Below are 17,937 nucleotides of genomic sequence, written 5' to 3' on the forward strand. Positions count from 1 at the left end.
GCTTCAAATAAATTTGTTAGTCTCTAAGGTGCCACAAGTACCCTGTTTTTTCAGATAGGTAGATGTCTTCAAGTCACCAGGGCCTGATGAAATGCATCCTAGAATACTCAAGCAGCTGACTGAGGAGATATCTGAGCCATTAGCAATTTATCTTTGAAAAGTCATGGAGGACAGCAGAGATTCCAGAAGACTGGAAAAGGGCAAATATAGTGCCATCTATAAAAAGGGAAAATAAAGAAACCTGGGGAATACAGACCAGTCAGCTTAACTTCTGTACCCAGAAAGATAATGGAGCAAACAATTAAGCAATCAATTTTCAAAAATCTAGAGATAATAAGGTGATAAGTAACAGTCAGCATGGATTTGTCAAGAACAAATCATGTCAAACCAACCTGATAGCTTTCTTTGGCAAGGTAACAAGCCTTGTGGATGGGGGGAAGTGGTAGACATAGTATTTCTTGACTTTAGTAAAGCTTTTGATACTGTCTCGCATGACCTTCTCATAAACAAACTAGGGAAATGCAACCTAGATGGAGCTATTATAAGGGGGTGCAAAACTGGTTGGAAAACATTCCCAGAAAGTAGTTATCAGTGGTTCACAGTCATGCTGGAAGGGCATAACGAGTGGGGTCCTTGCAGGGATCAGTTCTGGGTCCATTTCTGTTCAATATATTCATCATGATTTAGATAATGGCATAGAGAGTACACTTATAAAGTTTTGTGACAATACCAAGCTGGGAGGGGTTGCAAGTGCTTTGGAGGATAGGATTTAAAATTCAAAATGATTTGGACAAACTGGAGAAATGGTCTAAAATAAATAGGATGAAATTCAATAAAGACAAATGCAAAGTACTCCATTAGGAAGAACAATCAGTTGTACAACATACAAAATGGGAAATGACTGCCTAGAAGAAGAGTCGCGGAAAGGGGTCTGGGGGTCATAGTGGACCACAAGCTAAATGTGAGTCAACAGTGTAACTCTGTTGCAAAAAAAAGCTAACATCATTCTGGATATATTAGCAGGAGTGCTGTAAGCAAGACAGGAGAAGTAATTCTTCCGCTCTACTGTGCACTGATTAGGCCGCAGCTGAAGTATTGTGTCTCCAGTTCTGGGTGCCCATATTTCAGGAAGGATGTGGACAAATTAGAGAAAGTCCAGAGAAGAACAACAAAAATGATGATTAAAGATCTAGAAAACATGACCCATGAGAGAAGATTGAAAAAACTGGGTTTGTTTAGTCTGGAAAAGAGAAGACTCAGAGGGGCCGTAACAGGTTTCAAGTACATAAAAGATTGTTACAAGGAGGAAGGAGAAAAATTGTTGTTCTTAACCTCTGAGGACAGGACAAGAAGCAATGGGCTTAAATTGCAGCAATAGAGGTTTAGGTTGGACATTAGGAAAAACTTCCTGTCAGGGTGGTTAAGCAGTGGAATAAATTGCCTAGGGAGGTCATGGAATCTCCATCATTGGAGATTTTTAAGAACAGGTTAGACAAACACCTGTAAGGGATGGTCTAGATAATCCCAAGTCCTACCATGAGTGCATGGGAGTAGACTAGATGACTTTTCGAGGTCCCTTCCAGTCCTATGATTCTATGATTGTGCTGCTTGCTGTCTATTTCGGTGAATAGCTTTCTTGTATGTTTGAATAACAGTCAGGCTGATAAGAATACAGCAGACAGGCAGACTAGAGAGAGGATGCAAGTGTATGTGAACATCCTCAGTGGCAGTAATATGGCTTGCATGTCCTGATGCAGGTCCAAAGCCTTGACAAAAATTCGACCTTACATCATCTACTTGACTTTAGTTGATTCATGATAACTTTCTACGAAGGACAGGCGATACATGCAAAACTGAATGAAAATTTTGAAAGCTTTAAATTAGTCTTCAGCTTATAACCATGTTATATAAATGAGTTTGATTCATTCTTGGTCAAAATGGACTGCCCACTGGCCATGCTGCACTATAGTGAGCGTGAAATATTTGCCACTGAGCTGTCTGAAAATTCTAATTGCTCCAAGCCCAAGAGCGAAGGGAGCTGCTTAAATCATAAAGTAGCACTAAGAATGATATCACAGCATTGCAATGTTGTTCTGTACATGGTTTTTTGGACAGAGTTTTAGCCTGAGCATCAGAGACAGAGGCAAGACCAAGGTGCTTAGGTTGAACTCTAGATGAACATTGTTTGCATCTTAGGTGCTGACAAGGGAAAACCCTTTTCTCATTGTATTTTTTCCTTTCTATGAAGGAGCCTAAAACAAATATTTGGGCATGAGTTTAGGTGCTGTACTTTCTGTCTCCTTGGAGATTTTGTTATACGCACATAAGGCTATGTTTTAGTCATGGGTATTTTTAGTAAAAGTCAAGATGGGTCACAGGCAGTAAACAAAAATTCACAGGCCTGTGACCTGTTCATGACTTGTATTACATACCCCTGACTAAACTTTGGGTGCTCTGGGGTACGGGGCGGCCCAGTGGTGCGGCAGGTGCTCTGGGGAGGGGGCGGGCAGCAGCTAGTGCTCTGGGGGTGGGTAGCAGTGTGTGGCCAAGGACCCTGGCTGGTGCTGGGGGGAGGGGCGGGCACTGGTGCTGGGGATCCCTACCCGCTCTATGCATCCCTGCAGCTCCTAGGTGGCAGAGGGGTCAGGAGGCTCCGCACACTGCTCCTGCCACTAGAATCGGCTGCACAGCTCCCATTGGCCAGGAACCGCAGCCAATGGGAGCTGCGGGGGCAGGGCCTGTAGGTGTGGCCAGCAGGTGGAGCGCCCTAGCACCTCTGTCTAGGAGCAGCAGGGCCATGACAGTAGGAGCTGGACAGCCCCTGAGCCAGCACTAGCCGCTGCAGAAGTCACGGAGAGTCACGGAATCCGTAACTTCCATGACAGACTTGCTGCCTTATACATACATAGAGACAGCAAAAATGATAGCACAGTAGCTTCTATTCTCTGCAATTGGCAACTATATTTCATTTAATATATCAACTTCAAGTTACATAGAACCTTATACCTAGGCATCTCAAGGTACTTTACAGAAAATCTTCAACAGTTTAATAATTGAGGATGCAGTGCCAAACAGTTGGAAGCAAAGGAGAGAAAAAGTGTCTGTTCAGCTTTGGAGTGAACAAGTGCCATGATGCCCAACAGTTCTATTCAGGGAATCCCAAGGCAAATATTTGCAGTAATAGTCAGCACTAGGAGGTGAAGGTAGGGATGAAAGGGATGAAGTGACCAAATCCAAGGTGAGAGATTCGAAAGTGCTCTGTTGGTCTATAGGGAACCTTGAATCTAATGCAGACTCTGACCACCAACCAATGAAACTGAGCCAACCCTGTTGTCATGTACTTGCTCCACGTGGTGCCAGATAGAATCTTAGCAGCCGTGTTGTGTACTGTTTGAAATCTACTAATTATGTGCATAGGGTGCCCAGCAAAAAGGACAGTGCAGTTGCCTAACTCTCAGCACGAGGACTTCTGCATCAGGAGAAAGACATCGCCAGCTGACATAGACTAACAGGCTGGAACAAAGCTCAGTTCTCAAATCTAAAATGACAAAAACAAAAGTTGGAAGTGAACTGGAGAAAATAAATGCCCATATCCACTGAAGAACAAATTATGGGGCCCTTTCTGTATGATGATGAATGAACTTACACCAGGTGTCATTCACAGAATGTTTTTACACACAAAACAATGTTAAAATAATGTTATTAAGGTTGCAAAGGTAAGGAAATATCAAAATTAAGATAATCTGTGCAACCTTAATTCACCTCCCTTGTGTGTATATGTTATGATACAGTCTTTAATTAGGAAGAGACTTGTCTCCCAGTCTCCTTGTCCAGCCAGTGACCCCACCCAACAACTCCCAGTCACAGTTTCTTCCCTGACTCCAGTCCTCTCTCACCAGACAACTAGTCCTAATCAATTCCTTTCCCTCCCACTGTTCAGCTTTTTCTCATCTTCATTCACATCAGACTGCTTTGTTCTCCACGCTACCTGGGTTCCAGCAGGGAACGCTCATTGAGAGTACTGGAAAGAGAGGCTCTCTGCTCTCAGTTCCTGTGCCCAAGCCCACCCTGGGCCAGAGTTGTTGGAAAGCAGCCTTTACTGGAAAAGTCCTTCTGAGTCCACATAGTTCTGGGGTACAGCATGCTCAGGCATTCTGTATGGATGGCACATGCACAGTCCAGTCAGCACCAGGAACTGTGAGAGGCTCAAACATGCTCAGTAAGAATGGCAGTCTTGGGAGATTTTAGCCATTTAGCTCTGTCAGATCTCTACTGAGCATGTGAGAACTGTGATTTTTCAAATGCATTTAAATTAGCCAGATTTGGGTGGATTTTCCCAGGGTTGGCAAAAAGCACATCCCTGATACAAAGGTCAACCCAAATGTCAAGGTCCTGCTCCAAAGTATGGGGGCAGTAGAACAGTTCAAAGGAAAGGTGTCAAGAATTTTTTAACACGATGGAGACATAATTTTCCCTAGCTTCATTCTTGGAAATGGCTGAACCATTTTGGTGGAAATTTCAGTAATAATAATTCAGACTGAGACAGACAGCCAGTATGGAAAATTTCACTCCAAATGGTTAAAGTCTGGCAAAGCTATAAGCTGCTGAACACAGGATCTTTTAATGGGGAGTGTAAGGCAACTTTGGTAATAGGTGGTAGTACCAGCCCCGCCCTAATATTACTGACTGAAGCCAAAATAGTCCCTTACTGGCAAGTCAGTGAGAGGAGGGAATAAATGGCTCTGGTTCCATCAATGACCCACTTTGGAAGGCACATTTTGCTACTGGGATGTGCTCAATCCTTCTGTGAAGCAACTGTAAATAATACATCCTCACTAAAAAAGAAAAAAAATAAACTGTTGTAGGCTAGCTAATAAATCAACCACTGGACCTAATTCTAATCTCACACTGCTTTTTTACAATACTAGCGTTTTGTAATTCCACAGCTGAGGTTAGAATCTGCAGCTGAGGGAGGCAAAGGGTGATGGGTCATTGGTGGTGGCCTAGAGAGTGAGCCTGCTCCGTATTTACCTGGCAGTGGCGGCTCCTGTCCTGCGGGGCTGGGCCCAACTCTGAACTCTGGGTACTGCAATGTGGTTCACAGGGTCACAGTGCCATTTAAGTTTGGCCCAACCAGCTCTCTGTCTTGATGGAGGGGAACTGAGCCAAATCTGAGTGAGTTGCATTGCAAAATGGTGAATGGGTTCACAGCACCTTTGCACTCTATGCACCATGTTGCAATGCCTGCAGTGGGCAGCTGGGCCCAGCCCCATGGGACAGCAGCCATTCCTGCCAAGTAAGTGCAAGGAAGGCTTGTTCTCCAATCCTGTGTGAAAATTCATGTTGTACACCTCCTTTTGTCGGGTTTCAAAGTGTTAGCCGTGTTCGTCTGTATCAGCAAAAACAACTAGGAGTCCTTGTGGCACATTAGAGACTAATAAATTTATTTGTGCATAAGCTTTCGTGGCCTAAAACTCACTTCATCAGATGCATGGAGTGGAAAATACAGTAGGCAGGTATAAATACACAGCACATGAAAAGATGGAAGTTGACACCATTAAATTAGGCCTGAATAAGGAGTGGCAGGGTCGCTACAAAAAGTAATTTCCCTCTGCTGATACTCACACCTTCTTGTCAACTGTTTGAAATGGGCCACCTTGATTGCACTGGCGTCATTAGCACTACAAAAGTGATTTTTCACTCCCTTAGTATTCACTCCTTCTTGTCAACTATTGAGAATAGGCCAGTTTCACCTTAATTGAATTAGCTTGTTAACACTGACCCCCCACTTGGTAAGGCAACTCCCATCTTTTCATGCGCTGTGTATTTATACCTGCCTACTGTATTTTCCACTCTGTGCATCTGATGAAGTGGGTTTTAGCCCATGAAAGCTTATGCCCAAATAAATTTGTTAGTCTCTAAGGTGCCACAAGGACTCCTCGTTGTTTCTCCTTTGGTCAGTTATAGGATAGGCTTGGAAAGGAACACATGCACCTTAAGCCTGCCAGCAGGGATGGTCACCCTCTCTATTAGCTCCTCTACTGCCAGGGCCAGCTCCAGGCACCAGCCAAGCAAGCTTGTGCTTGGGGTGGCAGATTCTATGGGATGGCATTCTGCCTAATCCTAGGGCGGCACGCTTTTTTTTTTTGGTTCGCTGAACCGTCCACCCTGTAGGGGGCAGCAGTGGCGCGGAGGAGGGCAGCGCCCTGGAGCAAACTCGGCAGGGCAGCCCGCGTTCTTCTCTCCCAGCTGACCAGAGCGGCGCAGAGCCCTCCCAGCAGGCGATGCGGCAGTTGGGGCCACGTGGTGAGCACCCGCTGAAGCGCTGACCACCCACCTTCTCTCTCTCCCCCCGCTCCCTTCCTCTTCCCTCCACTAGCCGGGGCATGTCTGCAGCGCAGGGAGTCCCCCTGCACCCTGGCTCCGTGCTTTTCCCTGCTTTGCAGCTCCGGCCGTGTGGTGTTTTGTTTTGTTTTTCCCCTGTATTGCCGCTCCAGCCATGCCGTTTTGTTTTGTTTTTTTGCTTGGGGTGGCAAAAAAGCCAGAGCCGGCCCTATCTACTGCTACTGCTGTAGTTTGAGGAAGATGCACTTTCCAGTGGTTTTTGCTTTGGGTGTGTGCAAGAATGATCAATGAAACGTTTTGCAGCCAGTGCCTTTTCCTCTACTGTGCTGGTTTTTAGTGCCTTTCCTTTACAGCCAGTGCCCTCTCCTTTACTGTGCTGATTTTTAGTGTCTTTCCTCCAAACTTTGTTTTTGTCTTTGTTTTCTTTTTGCCCTCTTTCATTTTCTTATTTAAAGTGAATTAAACTCTTGCTAAGCTCACGAAGAACTTGGTGCAAAAGCAATTTAATTTCAGGGAGAGGTTTTCACATATTCTGGAAGATAATAGGACAGACATATGAATCTTAATTCTCAGGCTTTCAGTCAGCCCTCATTGTGTAATATTTCTTTATGAGAGTTATCAGATGAGCTGCTGACTGTGGTTTGTAGAGGATCGTTATAGGGCAGTGATTCCAAATGTGTGCCTGGTAAAAGAGTATATTTGAGTGTAGCTAATGCTCTTGATGCAGGTGCTACTTGAAGAGTAAAATCATCATACACAGATACTGCATCTGAGAAAGAAATAAACAGACACATTATGATTGTAGTCATCAAGACACTAGCTTGACAGATAAGTTTACCGTTTTCTGTTTATGTCAGCACAACATGTTGCTTTATGAAAGACTTTTAACAGCACACTTTGAACAGAAAGGACCTGATCTTCTTTTCTCACTAGTGTAAATCAGGAGTAACTCCACAGAAGTCAGCAAAATTACCTTTAAAAAGCAGCGTGAACCAGGTCATCTTTATCTCCTGACCAGCCATTGAGGATTTCTCAACATTCTGAAGCAGATTTGTTGAGTGTCATCTCATGCAGCTGTTTAAATGTTCACATGTGGTAAGGGTTTTTTTTTCCACTCGTTGCAGAAAATTTCACCAAAACTAAACCTTCTCTAAAATATTTTAATCTAATCAACAAAATACAAATATTACTCTCAGATTTTAGGGCCAGATTGTGCTACCCATATTCTGATTGGTAAGTACTATTCCTGGTAAGGATGGGACAGATGTGGCCAATCATTTGCATTTTGTTGTTATATAAAAATATTTAACTGGAACTACTCAGAAGAGTAGGTATGACTCTCAACCGCAGTGAGAGTCATAAAATCAAACCCTAAATTAATACTTCTATCCAAAACTTCAGAGTTTGCACTTGCTACTGTGCTACCACAGTTTCTAGTTAAATAACTGTATTTCTCCCTCATGAAAATATTTAGATAACTTAAAGATTAAATTTCAAGTTCTTATTAGGTGTGTTTAGATTTTGTAAAATAAATCTCATTTCATAATCAGTGTCTCTAAGACCTAAACCAGTTTCAGAATTTATTGTTATGGACTGGAATAGATTTTTAAATCTCTCTTTAATTTGAAGCATCTGGCTTATTACTTCTGATTAAACACGTGGACAACTATAACAAAATAATAATAAGCGTGAGACATAAAACCCATAAATCAAAGACATTCTGGGCCTTATTTTCAAAGTAGCCTCCTAAATTGCACTCAGCAAATATGCAAATACAGTAATTTGTATGCCTGTTTACACACAGTGTCAGTTTTTATCCACATAAATGCAGGGTAATGTTCGTGCAGATTCTGTGGATGCAATTTAAGAGCCTCTTTCAAATTTGCCCTTCTAAACAAAGATTGCTTTGGACCTTCAGTTTTCCTTGCGGTGCCTAGAGAAGACAAATGAAATTACAGTACATGGCCCCAATTCAACAAGATAGTTATTCACATGCCCAGCTGTAAGCATGTTTGTAGTCCTATTGTCTTCAGTGGAACTACTGACACACATAAATTTAGGCACATTCTTAAATGCTTTCCTGAATCGTCGCTTTTCAGAGTGTTTAGCACAGTATGATGCTGCAGTCCCCAGGACGGTTCATTAAAAAGTGATAGTACAGGATGAAGTTTTGTACCAAGGATGTCATGTATTTGAGTTCTAAAAAGGATTATCCTGAAGCATTAGCTTTTGTGAAAAATAGCTAGAGAGCAGGAAGCTTGAGGATAAATTCATGTATCTGCTTGCCAGCTGTCCAGACCCTCTATTGATTTACATCCTGCAGCTCCTTACTGGTGTATGTTACCTAAAAACACTGACAGAGGCAGACTGTGAGGATACTTAAAAATCTGCTCTCAAGATTATTTTAGTATACTGTATAACAAAGATCTCCTTTTTTATAAAAAGATTGATCTATAAAGATTTCAGTATTGGCTATACATTTAGATTTATGTTCTGTGTTTGTCTAATAAATCAACTGGGCTAAACTCTGAGCTGATGACATTTCAAATGGCAAAGAGAAGGATCCATAAAGGCTTTACAGCAAGCAGCTCAACTGGAGTGCCCCTACTATTGCCATTATCATTGCCATCATAGCTGCTGCAATAGGTATTGAGTGTATTTGAGATTTTTACCACGGATGCACATAGGATAATTTTCAGTGTATGTAGGTCTGTGTTTAATTTGTTCAGATTAGAAAGCATATTTAGAAGTATAGGAATCAGTCACATCACAGTGCTGCATTATATGTCAGATGGAGTAGAAGGAAAGATTTGCTTAACCTGGAGAGCACTTTGGAAAAATGTACTTCCTGTCCAGGATAGTGTGCCATGTCTATAATGAGCTGGAACTTTTCAAAACAGTCAGTTTAATGAACGTGTATTCTTAGGTTGTATGGCATTTGACCCCATTTTAAAAGATAATAGCCACAGTTTTTAAACATACGTTTTCTAAAGTTAAGCTACTAAATTCATGTTTCAGTTCCTTTAAAAAAAGGCCTGATTTTAAAGGTACTGAGGACCTGTAGCCTCCTTGACTTGATTCTTGAACATTATTGAGGACTGTAACTGCTGTAACTCCATTGAAGTCAGCAGAAGGATGAATTAAAGCTCTGATTGCATTAGTTCAGTCTAGAAGCATTTTGAGGAATGAGTTTGAACAGGATGGATTTTGTCTGAGTTAACCAGGTGTCTCAAATTAGGATTAGAACAAATCAGGCACTAAATGCTGAGACCTGGGGTGACTCAGGTAAATGACAGCTCCATGAAGAAAGACTTAACCTTTTTAAAAGCCCACTTATACATTTCCCACTGATGCAGTACCATGAGACTAAATCCTTTTCTTCTCAGTGTGGAGGTTCCTCTATCAAGGAATAGATAGCAAGAGCCTGCAGTTGGGTCCACCTGATACTTTGAAATGGTTAAACTTAATTGTTTCCACAAGAAAAGTTGCAAAGAGAATCACTGGGCTACAAAATGACTATTACCATGAATGGTGTTGAAGACTTATTGGAGTTTTCTGTATCCCAAAGTCTGCTTTCCTAAGGAGCAGCACAGTTTAAAATATTATTGTTATAATTCCTTCATTAAATCAAGACCAACTGAACTGCGGTTTCATTTTTGGTTGAAGCTTCTGCATACGTTTCCTGGGAAACATGACTGATGAAAATGAAAGAAATCCCATCTATGTCCCAGATCTTGCAGACTCAAGTGTTTTATGGCTCATGCATTATCTATGGTTCTTTCATGGGTAAAAATCAAGTTAATTACCTTCCCAGAATCTGTGATATTTTTTTTTCAGAATGTTCCCTTTTTGAATATGAGATATATACTTATGGAGTTTCCCACAAATTCAATCCTTTTTAGTGACTACCAAGGAGACAAGAAGAACAGTAAGTTCTTTGAGTCATTACACAAATCAATTCTGCTTCAGGGGTGTATGCGCCCAGGGCACAGTTGTCGGAGATTTTTCCCACAGTTCCCTTGGGGCAGTGCATTTACCTTCTGCTGCCTTGCACAACTGTGCAACAATATAAATGGCAGAGCCGCCTCTTATATCTCTCAGTTCCTTCTTACTTCCCGTGATCGTTGTTGGAGTGTTCTATCTTGTTACTGCAAGTTTTCCCTTCTTTTACATTTGCATCTAGTTGGTATTCATTGGTAGCTAATAGTTTGAGTGTTAGTATAGTTTTAGTAGTAGATTTCGTCAGAGTACTTTTTTTGCACTCTTCGGTTGCCACAGTTTGCGTACTTGTACCCAGTACCAGTGCATACCTCGATCACCAGGCTTCAGGCCTTGTGATGCCTGTAAGAAGCCGATGCCAGTTAGTGATCCACAGTTCAGGTTCCTGAAATGCCAAAGAGAGGCTTATGTCCAGGGTCGTCTCCAGGGTTTTTGCCGCCTCAAGCAGCAAAAAGCAAAAAAAAAAAAAGCCGCGATTGCGATCTGCAGCTCTACTGCCGCTTCAGTCTTTGGCAGCAATTTGGCGGCTGGTCCTTTGCTCTGAGAGGGAGTGAGGGACCCCCCACTGAATTGCCTCCGAAGACCTGGACGTGCAGCTCCTCTCCTTTGGCCACCCCAAGCAACTTTTAACTAAGAACAAAACAGGACCGTGAGGTCAGATTAAAAACACATTCTGATGGAGGCAGCGCTGCACCCACCCTCAGAGTCTCCCCGTTCAGCACATTATGGAGCACATCTGCTTCAGTCAGGAGTGTTCCTCCTGTTTCGGTGGACTTTCAGTGCTGGTCTCTCTCTCCATTGCTGAGGAAGAGGCACTGGAAGAAGGCATCAAAGGATTCGGTACCCGGGAGATCAAAGTCTCCAGCACTGAAGTTCAGCAAACATGTGGCAAGGAGGGCGGAGGGCACTTGAGCCCAAAGTACTCCTGAACACAGAGTTCTCCACAGGCAGTGTCTTCAACTTGGGCGCTGGTAGCAGTCTGTGAGACTAACCCCTAAGATGGAACCAGCTAGTTCAACAGAGAAGTCTTCATGGGCTCAGCAGCAACAAACCACTAAGACCTGTTATCAGCATATGCTGCAGCACGCAACCTGTTGAGTCTCTCGGTACCGGTTTTGCTGGTGGTCCAAGCATCATCTTGCCCAGTACTCACAGTTGCTAGTCAAGATTTGCCATCTGCTATATAGCTCAGCATCTGGTACTGATGCCCTCTTCTCTGGGCTTGCAGCACTAATCCCTGGCGCCAACAGAAGCAGCTCCTCCTGGGTTGGAGGAATCTGGTTCTAAAGCAGAGTTTGAAGTTGGCTTGTACGTGTTGCAGACACATCACGTTAGCCACTGCTTCCTGCCAACCAGTTACCATTCCAGTACCCAGCAGAAGTTCCATCTTGGCTGTCTGGGAAAGACCCTTGGCCAGGAAGGAATTGGGCTCTAGGACCATACCAGTGGTGAACTTCATCTAGTAGAGGTTGATATCAGCCTCATCAAGAGCAGTGGGATGCCAGTTCTAGTACTGGGCTCGGTACCAAACAGGAGCGGTCTGCTCTGGTGAACTCCTCCATGGAAGAATTAGAGGAGGGTCCACCTGAGCCAGCCTTGGCTTCCTCTTCCTCATTGTCCCATGAGGCAGTAGTGTCAGAAGGTTCCTAACCTTTGCTGGACAACTATAGGGCCCACCAGGACCTTTGGAAAAGGATGGCCTCCACTTTAGACATTCAGGTGAAGGAGGTTCAAGCAAGATCTGACAGACTGGTTGATATCTTGGCTTCTGTGGGGCCTTCTCAAGTAGCACTCCTCATTAATGAGGCTATTCTGGAGCTTACTAAAGTGCTGTGGATGTGAAACTCCATCTTTCATCCCATCTATGGCAAAAAGAACTGAACAAAGACATTATGTTCACTCATGGGGCTTTGAACATTTTGAGCATTGCTGGGACTGCTATGATTTTAACCTCTGGGCTAAATGTATGAACAAATTGCCATACTCCATTGGCAAGACTGGAGTTCTTCCCTACGGTATATAAGGGAAAGTTAGTAGCCAGGATCTTGCTTCAAGATGCTGGGATGCTGCAGACTCCATGACTAGAGCCATGGCATTGGTCATTACGATGCACTGATGTTCCTGGCCCCAGACATCGGGTCTCTCTCATGAGTTCCAATAAACTATCCAAGATCTTCTTTTTGAGGGACCGTCGCTGTTCTCAGAACAGACCAATGACAAGTTGCATCTGCTGAAAGACTAGGTATACACACACATCTTTGGGCATTTATACCCTTGCCCAAAGAAGAAACAGTTGGGTCCCCCAGCAGCCACATTGGTATACTTCATTTATGCCCTTTCACCAGGACTAGTCTAGAAAGAAGAGTAAAAGTTATAGGAGGAGACCATCCTGCCCTACTTCTTCAGTGTCTGCCAGTTTGCTCAAACAGCCTGGGAACTCCAAGCAGCCATTTTAACATCTATGTAATGGACAGCTTACCCGTGTCCAGTTTGCCAGCTTCTCCCACTCTGGTTTCTCTTACAGGCTGTCTCACTTCCTCAGTGCTTGGACCCTCAATCATCACAGACCAGTGGATTCTAAGCACTGTGGAATTGGGATAAACCCTTCAGTTTATTTCTGCTTCCCCATTGCCAACTCCCCTTTCCCAGTCCCTTTTCAGGGATCACTCTTACAAGGAAGTTCTTTTTTGGGAGGTTCATTCTCTCCTGCAGTTGGAAGCTGTAGAAGAGGTGCCTCTGCTTTGCAGAGAGAAGGCATTTTATTTTTGCTATGTTCTGATCCCAACAGCAAAAGGACACCGCAGCCTATACTAGCCTTTTGGCAGCTCAGTAGATACCTAGAGAAAATAAAGTTTTGATTGGTCATCTTGGCTTCAAGTATTCCTTCCCTGGATCCCTACTTGGACAACTGGTTGGTGAGAGGCCATTCCAAGGTGCTGACCAATGTGACCATTATTCAGTCCACCTTCAGAATGCTAGGATTGCTCATCAACAAGGAAAAATCAATTCTATCACGTGTACAAGGATAAAGTTCATAGGAGCGCTCTTGGACTCTATGGAAGCTAAGACCTTCCTCGGTCAGGCTCGGTTCTAGACAATTATGGCTATTTCTTTAGACCTGAAGGCTCAACAGTAAGGAGTTGCCCCAGACTTCTGGGACACATGCCTGAAGGGGGTTGAGTGGCTATGCCTTTCATACTATCACACAGCAGCATGAGGCAGCAGAGGATGCATGCACCACCAGCAGTATCGCTCAGGGAAAAATCTCCAACAACAGTGCACTGGATGTGCACACACCTGAAGTGGAATGGACGTGTATAACACATCTTGAGGAACAATAGTCACGGAACAGGCTAGTAATCATACCGTATTTCACTTTTATGTGGTGATTCAGGAGAAACCTCATATATTGTCTGCCTTGAGAAAATGAAGCAAGATGGACAGGTTGTGGATACGAAATCTCCACCTTTCTCCATCAATGTTGTTAGCAGAGACGGGCCTGAATTAAGACCCAGTCTTAGAACATTGGGATGTTTGGAATCTAATCCAAATGTTGTGGAGTGACTGAATCTCTACATTCAATAGAAAAAAAATATTTACATAAGTAACCATTTCTATATGAGGATTAATAGGGGCATTCTGAAAATTGTTTGCAAAGCACTGGAAACAGAAAAATGAGAATGTCGGGCTCAAAGAAACTGAGAACATGATAGGCCAAGCCAAAGCTCACTGATGTCTATGGAAAAACTTCCATTGATATCAGTTGGATTTGGATCTGGCCCTATATGAAAGAGCAACAATGTGGACGATAGAAGAAATGTTGTACATGACAAAGAGAGGATGAGAGGAAAGAAGATGCTTTTCAAAATAAAAAAAGGAAATTAAGAAGGAAGAAGATGTTATGGGTTAGGGATAGAAGAGGCCAGGCATGGAAAGAGAGAAAAGAGGACAAAGAAATGGAAGAGGTAAAAAAGGAAGAAAAGACTTTTAGGTTAGTTAGGTTATTTTGAGTTTTGTTTTATTGCAGTTCCCTGGCAGACATCCCATATATCTGTATGTTTGTGTAAAGGGATGGATTGGCTATGAACTCTTTTGGTAATATTTATTTATTCAAACTGTTACTAAATTACAGTAGAAGAGTACCCATCCAATGCTCTGGGTGAATACGACAATTTAAATATACAGTAATAAAACTGCTAGCTTCTGGGCTCTATAGACACATTATTAGAGAAAAAAGACCAAAGATTAACCTAAAAGTCACCAGAATGCCTACCAAACTTTGCAGCCAAAGAGGGTTTAGTGATTGCCAGGGGTGCAGTTTGTTTCCTGAACTGATCTTTTGAAAAACATTTTTGAACAATGACAACTGTGTATGGACCCTAACATAAACTTGGTGGGCAGAAGAAGGAAGTGGCTGCCTACAAGCCTTATACCATATCTGTTTATGTAAAATGATTAATTTAGGAGAAGATATTCAAAAATACGAACTGGAGTCAGGCACCCAACTTAGCCCCATTGGCTAAGTCTTTGAAAATCTTCACTTTAAGTTTTAGGAAATCCTAAAATTCATTTGGCTTAACCAGAAGTTATGGGCTTGATGCGGTATTAACTGGGTGAAATTCTATGGCCTGTGTTATGTAGGAGGTCAGACTAGATATCACAACTGTCCTTTCTGGTTTTAATATCTATCAGTCTCACCAGCCTTCCTAGAATCCTGACACTGGTTCTTGTGTGTAAAAGTGTGATTATGGTGGACAGGCGTGGGTTAAGTTTAGAATACGGCTGGAAAACTGCTTTACAGGCATACCACAAAATGCCGAGGCTGCCTCTGTATCTTGTCAACATTGGCCACTGTACATGTACACAAAGAGAGAATAACTAAATCCTTAGGAAATGTTTGCTGGAAAAAAGGATATTGTGCAGGTGCTGTAGCTTATTTTCCAAAATATCTTCTTTCAGAAATCATGTTTTTTCCCAGATTTCCACATTATGAGCTAATAGCTTAAAATATTTATTTTTAAAAGCCATTTTTGAAGTATGAGATTGCACAAGGGCACCTGAAACTACTAAAATCTATTCCGCCTCTGCAAGAACTGAGCGTGCTACCTCTGAAAAATAAGAGATTTGAATGGAAATATTGACTGTCTCTCAAAGAATTATTAGCATGCCTGAGAATGAGGAAGCATGTTCCACATGCTCATTGTTGGAGTGGATTATTGAAATTGTGAATAGGTTTTCAACTTCATTTTGTAGGGAATCATCAGTGCCATTAAAAAAGCCAAACTGAGCATTGTCACTACAGCTTTGTGATTACATCATCAAGGAATTGACAGCAGTAATATTGGGAATGATGCTTCCAGAGCATAAAATCTTTGGTGAGTATTACTGTGAATGATGCAGACACATTTCCAAAGTGCAATCTAGGGTTTCAACAATTATTTCCTTTAACTATTGGGAATACAAGATTGCAATTTGAAAATGTACTGCAGCACTGCAGTACTACTGTCCATGGCTTTCATGACTAGGCAACAGGATTCCCATTGCTATACAGTGGATGCTATATTGCTATATCCTCGGACACACTGAAAAGCTGTTTCATATGTTCTCTACAGCAGCAGTTGTTTCTTATACAATTAGTAACACTGAATCCCTATCACCTAAGGCAGTGATCTTGTCAGACCTCATAAACAGAGTAGAGCTATGACTTGGATGGGAGATAACTTAAAACTTGAGGTGGTTTCAGGAATTGATACTGAGTCAGGCTTGAAATAATGTCCCAGCATACCCACAAGATGTGAGGTGATAGTATAACGCTGGTGTTGCCCTCTTTCCAAGGAGATTTAAATTCTAAGGTCCTGACTATCTGTGGTTGTTAAAAATTCTCTGGTATCTTGGAAGGCAGGGAGGATTCTGACGTACAGTTACCGTTAGCTAAGGTATTCACTTGCTGTTCTAGATCAAGGTTATACGGCTCATGGTTGCTCTTAAGCAGTTATTATACTTCTCTCCAAATATGGTTCTACTTTGTGTGCAATATGATATATAATTTTTACATAGTTCTGAGATGTCTATAAAGTACTTTGGAGTCCTTCTTGCAGGAGTGCTTTATGTGCTTTATGACTACAAGATTATCCTGCTTTGGTCAGTTCTTAAAGCAGTATTTTCCAAGATGTGGGACAGAACCAAATGACAGCCTGGATGCTGTGTGCACAGACAGACCTCTCTGTTGTGCTATGGAGTCTCCTCTCTCTCTCTCTCTTTTTTTTTTAATGAAAAACAAGTAAATCTGTAAGTGTTAGGGTAGTGGGAAAAAACCTATCACAGCATGACCTGAATGCCGCTGATTCAGGGAGTTCTGCCTGAGTTTGCAGAAAGCCGGAAGCTATAGCTCTGAAGTGTGAACAGCTCCATTCATTTCATGGGTGCTAACTGAGATGCCAATGACAATACTTTAGAAATCAATGTTGTTAACTATTTCACTGCTCATCAAAGCATGTAAGAAGAGAGAGGAAATATATTATGAAGATCTAAACCAACGTTTCTGAAAATAAGGGGGATTGGAGGATAGCTGAAAGACTAGCCAGGAGTGTGCAAAAGATATATACATTCAGATGTGTAGGCCGTTAACAACATATGGTGAAGTTGCACTGGGTGCATGCATGACTCACTTCAGTTTCCTGACACAGGGCTCAACTTTCAGAAGTTTGGGAAACACTTACAGAAAAAAAAATAGAAGGACATTTTAAATAGCAGACCAAAGTAAAGGATCAGTGTCTGCATTAATGTTCTGACTAGCCTTATGCTAACTCCCAAGCTGCAAATGAGCAATAAATGTGGAGATGTGCTATCCCAGGAAAGCACAATTACTTTTCTCATGCACAAGTTAATTACAGCTCAGATGCCTTACATAAGAAGATGAACACGTCCAGGTACAAGAACCATATATTGCTTAACCTACTACTTTCTAAAAATAAGTATGGTCAAAAGTTTCTTATTGCATCAGATAATCTTGCAACTTGATTTTATAGCTTGTGTTTAGTAAAACAGCAAATAAAAGTGATTACTTGAGGCTGTTTAATCAAACATGAACATTTAAGTTCACAAAGCAAATTTAAACAGGTGACTGCACCCATTCAGGTCAACACCTTTCAGAATCAAACCCATAGTGACTTAGTGTGAGCGCTTAGAATAGAACCTAAGATGCTATTTCTATTTCTCTGCTCTAACAGTTGTATACACATTAAACAGAAGCATAAAGTTGTGTTTATTGTGGACTGAATTTGTTACAGAATGAACCATTACTGTAAATACAATGAGCCTGTTCTGTTTGGTTTTTTTTCATGCTTTTATTTTTGCAGTCACAGCCACTTGTGCTAGAACTAATTTATGCACTTCCCTGGCAATTTCTTGAAAGTGCAAAATTGTGGACACAGGCCCAATCCAGCAAAGCACTGTGACAAAGTTCCTCCTTTACCTTGGTGGGTCCTGCGCTTATTGGCAGATTTGCTCACCTCAGTGATCTTCCCCTCTGGTAGAACCCATAGTCTGGGTCAACTCCTCCTGTGTCTGATCAGGAGTTGCGAGGTTTGGGGG

At 42.3% G+C, this 17,937-nt stretch overlaps 1 protein-coding gene across 6 annotated transcripts in view; it reads left to right on the top strand.

Moving 5' to 3' along the window:
• Positions 1 to 17,937, top strand: part of BBS9 (Bardet-Biedl syndrome 9) — a 498,766-nt gene that overhangs the window by 348,635 nt on the left and 132,194 nt on the right. The window lies entirely within an intron of this gene.

This window comes from Chelonoidis abingdonii, chromosome 2 (assembly GCF_003597395.2).
Source record: "Chelonoidis abingdonii isolate Lonesome George chromosome 2, CheloAbing_2.0, whole genome shotgun sequence".
Classification (NCBI taxonomy): Eukaryota; Metazoa; Chordata; order Testudines; family Testudinidae; genus Chelonoidis; species Chelonoidis abingdonii.